Below are 5508 nucleotides of genomic sequence, written 5' to 3'. Positions count from 1 at the left end.
GGATCTGGGCCCACGCGGGCCCCGGATGGGCTCCGCGGGCCGGCGGCGCGGGGACGGCGGCGGAGGACACGCGGCGGCCTCTGATTCGTCGGGTGGCGGCGGCGGACGCGTCCGGCGGCTGGACGGACATGTCCCGCGTCACGAGAGGAGCGGGACTAGGGTTTCGGGAGGAATAGACCGCGAATTTGGAGGGGGATCACTTATTTATAGGTAGAGGGAGCTAGGAGAGTCCAAATGAGGAGCGGTTTTTGCCCACACGATCGTGATCGAACGACCGAGAGAATGGAGGGGAGTTTGCTGGGTTTTGGGACGCTTTGGAGGGGGTGTTGGGCTGCAACTCAAAGAGGGCTTTGCGGTTACCCGGTTAACCGTTGGAGTATCAAACGACCTCCAAATGGCACGAAACTTGACAGGCGGTCTACCGGTGCTATACCAAGGCCGCTTGGCAAACCTCGGGCCATTCCAAGAAAGCTTAATACCCGCTCACAACCGAAGACAAAAGGGGGACGCCGGGGGACATAGGAGTGCCGGATTGCAAAACGGACAACGGGGAAAATGCTCGGATGCATGAGACGAACACGTATGCAAAATGAAGTGCACATGATGACATGATATGAAATGCATATGATGACATGGCAAAGTGCAACACGCAAGCAGATGACATGGCAATGACGGCGAATAACTGGCAGACACCTGGCGCATCGAATCCTGGGCGTTACAGGGCATGATCTAACTCTGCCGCGGGATAGTACCTTGGAGGCCAGACAAGAATCCGCTCCGGCCCTTAGTCCGGAGCTGATTGCGCAGATCGAGGACCGGTGGCTGGACACCGCCTTGGGGGCTGCAACTTCCACAGCGATGGAGCCGAACACTAACCCTGTCCCTTATAAAGCTCGTGACTCCGAGGCGCCGGACTCCCTGCTGGACTCCGAACCTCCCGCGCCCCTGCCAATCGAATCTGATTGGGCGCCTGTCATGGAGTTCACCACCGCGGACATCTTCCAACACTCACCATTTGGTGACATCCTAAATTCACTAAAGCCCTGGCCGGACTACGGCCAGGATGGTTGGGATGCGGACGACGAAGAAATTCAAAGCCCACCCACCACCCACTTTGTAGCCACTATCGACGATCTAACCGACATGCTAGACTATGACTCCGAAGACATCGATGGTATGGACGACGATGCCGGAGACGATCAAGAACCAGCGCCTACAGGGCACTGGAAGTCCACCTCGTCATACGACATATACATGGTGGACACCCAAAAGATGGGGACGGTGAGGAAGCAGCAGAGGCAGATTCCTCAAAGAAACAGCCCAAGCACCGACGTCAGCGGCGCCGCTCTAAATCCCTCCACAGTAAGAATGAAGATTCCGGCACAGGAGATAATAACACCCCAGAAAGGGCCGAAGACAATCCCCTCCAGCAAGATTCAGCGCAGGAGGATGCAGAAGCAAGCCCTCATGAGAGAGCGGCAGACGAAGAGGTCGAGGATGATAATTACATACCTCCCTCCGGAGACGAGGCAAGCCTCAACGACGACGAATTCGTCGTGCCAGAGGATCCCGTCGAACAAGAGTGTTTTAAACGCAGGCTTATCGCCACGGCAAATAGCCTAAAGAAAAAGCGGCAGCAGCTTCAAGCTGATCAGGACCTGCTGGCCGATAGATGGACCGAGGTCCTCGCGGCCGAAGAGTATGAACTCGAACGCCCCTCCAAGAGCTACCCAAAACGCAAGTTGCTCCCCCGATTAGAGGAGGAAGCATACATACCTTCATCACCAGCGCATAATACGGCCGACCGACCACCCCGTGGTCGTGACAGAGAGGCATCCTGGCCCTCTACCAAGACCGTACCCCGGCACCGCTCCAAAAGCGCGAAGCCAAGAGGGAACGTGCCGGACTTGCGAGATATATTGGAGGACAAAGCAAGGCAATCCAGATCCATCTATGGATCACGTGGGCACCCCACGACCCATGACGAATACCGTCGCGCCGGATACAACAACTTCGGTCGGGCCGAACACAGCAGACAACGCTCCCTCGAGCTACGTCGTGATATCGCTCAATACAGAGGCGCCGCACACCCACTATGCTTCACTGACGAAGTAATGGATCATCAAATCCACGAAGGGTTTAAACCCGTAAACATTGAATCCTACGATGGCACGACAGACCCCGCGGTTTGGATCGAAGATTATCTCCTTCACATCCATATGGCCCGCGGCGATGATCTCCACGCCATCAAGTATCTCCCACTCAAGCTTAAAGGACCAGCTCAGCATCGGCTTAACAACTTGCCCGCAGAGTCAATTGGGTGTTGGGAAGACCTGGAAGCCGCATTCCTTGACAACTTCCAGGGCACATATGTGCGACCACCAGACGCCGATGACCTAAGCCACATAATTCAGCAGCCAGACGAATCGGCCAGACAGTTCTGGACACGGTTCTTAACAAAGAAAAATCCAATCATCGACTGTCCGGATGCGGAGGCCCTCGCAGCCTTCAAACATAACATCCGCGACGAGTGGCAAGCCCGGCACCTACGACAGGAAAAGCCGAAATCCATGGCAGCCCTCACATCCTTAATGACCCGCTTCTATGCGGGAGAGGACAGCTGGGTAGCTCACAACAACAACCTCAGTAAAAATTCTGGCAGTCCGGATACCAAGGACCGCAATGGCAGGTCGCGTCGAAGCAAAAATAAACTCCGTGTTAACGGCGACGACAAGGAGGATACGGCAGTCGCCGGATTCCGAGGCTCAAAACCCGGTCAACGGAAGAAGCCATTTAAAAGAACCACTCTGGGTCCGTCCAATTTGGACAGAATACTCGACCGCTCATGCCAGATACATGGCACCCCCAAAAAGCCAGCTAACCACACCAATAGAGATTGTTGGGTTTTCAAGCAGGCAGGCAAGTTAATTGCCGAAAAAAATGACAAGGGGCTGCATAGCGACGACGAAGAAGAGACCTGGCCGCCGAACGGTAGAGGACAGAAGGGTTTACCCCCACAAGTGCGGACGGTAAACATGATATACGCAACCCATATACCCAAGAGGGAGCGGAAGCCTGCACTAAGGGACGTATACGCGATGGAGCCAGTCGCCCCGAAGTTCAATCCATGGTCCTCTTGTCCGATCACTTTCGATCGAAGAGACCATTCGACCAGCATCCGCCATGGCGGATTCGCCGCATTGGTTTTAGACCCAATCCTCGATGGATTGAGTCCTGATGGACGGCGGCAGTAGCCTGAACCTGCTTTATTAGGATACAGTGCACAAGATGGGCATAGACCCCTCAAGGATTAAACCTACAAAGACGACCTTCAAAGGCATCATACCAAGCGTTGAAGCCAATTGTACAGGCTCAGTCACGCTGGAAGTGGTCTTCGGATCCCCGGATAATTTCCGGAGCGAGGAGTTAATCTTCGACATAGTCCCGTTCCGCAGCGGCTATCACGCTCTGCTCGGACGAACAACGTTTGCAAAGTTCAACACGGTGCCGCATTATGCATACCTCAAGCTCAAGATGCCAGGACCTTGTGGAGTCATTACGATCAACGGAAATACGGAATGCTCCCTCCGAACGGAGGAACATACAGCGGCTCTCACGGCAGAAGTACAGAGGAGCCTTCTAAGGCAATTTTCGAGTCTGGCCGTTAAACGACCGGACACAGCAAAACGCGCCCGGAGCAACATCAATCAAGACCACCTAGCACGTTCCGAGCACGCGTAGCAATGCGGCCCCAACCCCAGCCCTTGCATGACTGCAAGACCAACCCTCCGTGTACATCATTACGCTCTGGAGATACCATGGGCATAGGGGGAGGGGCACGACCACAACAGACCCAGAGTGCGGCTCGACCACACCAGGGGCTCCCAAGTGTGTCACCTTTTTATTTTTCATTTTCCTTCTTTTTATATACAGGACTCCGTTCACCAGAGGTCCTGTCCGGCGGCGCGCCCGCCGAACTCACGATGCAACAGTCAGGGAGGGAAAAAGGCTGCGACGATCATTCAAGTGGTCTCCATTACGAGCATTAAATTCGATTATATACACCAGTCCGCAGCCGACCCCCTGGAGGGGGACATGTTTAATTAGTCCAATCCCTTGCTTACCGCACTATTTGTATCATTCACTCATAGCAGAATTCCTTAAATAAATAATGCATCATTTTTTGCTTATAATTGCATTACTTTACATATATGTTCATTAATGACATCTTGCACCCGTACATTTTGGTACGGCCGAATACACCAGGGGCTTGTGTTCCCTGCATTATGGTGTGATAAGTCCGAACACTTTCACAAGTGCGGCACCCCGAACTTATAGCATTATATGAATCGGCTCCGAATCATGTCTTGGGTCAATAGTTGGGTTTGCCCGGCTCCCATGTTTTGGTACCTTACGTTCCGTTCCGTCGGCTAAGGTAGCACTGGGAGAACCACTGCGATTGCGCCCCGGTTGAGATGGGTGAGCGCCTCAGTGGAGAAAGCTAAAACTGACTGGCATGATAAGGCGAGAGACTGGTCGCTGTTCGAGAGGTCTTTTCGAGTCCCTAAAGACTTACGCCGCTTCGAGCGAAGAACCGGATAATGTCCGACGAAGGCGTGGATAGCGCCCCGAATTCGGTCTTCCGAATACTAGGGGCTTCGCCGAAATTTAAAATTATAGAATTCTATGGCTAAGTGAGAGTGTTCAAGCATTATAAGTCCGGTTGCCTTGTTCGCTGTGTTGAGCGCCTCCCTAGATGGACCCAAAAATGGGAACAAGAGTGCTCAAGTTTATCCCGAACACCCCAGCACTAGTGGCAAGGGGGCTGAAGCCGACGACTTGCCATCTCTCAGATTTTATAAACGGCCACACAGAAGGTAATATTTTAAATAAAACAAGCGTTGCTTAGCGCATATGAACAAAGTTTTCAACGCACGGGATAATACATAGCGAGTTTACTCAATAATTACATCTCTGGGGCACTCATCCGCAATAGTGCGGGCACCCTTCAGGACAGTCTTATAGTACATTTCGGGCGTACGATACTCCTTGCCCGCTGGCGGTGGGTCAGTAAGAAGCCTCTCCGCATCCAGCCTGCCCCAGTGCACCTTTGCGCGGGCAAGGGCCCGACAAGCACCTTCAATACAGGCGGAGCGCTTGATGACCTCCACCCAGGGGCACGCATCCACCAGCCGCCACACGAGGCCGAAGTAGCTCCCAGGCATGGCCTCTCCAGGCCACAACCGGACTATGAGGCCCTTCATGGCCTCCTCAGCTACCTTGTGGAGTTCGACCAGCTGCTTCAGCTAGTCTCTAGGGGGCACCGGATGGCCAGCCTCAGCATACTGAGACCAGAAAACCTTCTCCGTTGAGCTCCCCTCCTCACCACGGTAGAATGCGGCGGCATCGGATACACTGCGAGGCAAATCTACAGACGCCCCTGGAGAGCTCCAAATTCGGGTAAGTATCAGGAAGTTTACATTAACATGCTTGCTTTGCATGAAAAAT

This window comes from Triticum dicoccoides, chromosome 6B, assembly GCF_002162155.2.
Source record: "Triticum dicoccoides isolate Atlit2015 ecotype Zavitan chromosome 6B, WEW_v2.0, whole genome shotgun sequence".
Classification (NCBI taxonomy): Eukaryota; Viridiplantae; Streptophyta; class Magnoliopsida; order Poales; family Poaceae; genus Triticum; species Triticum dicoccoides.
This window is presented reverse-complemented; position numbering follows the sequence as displayed.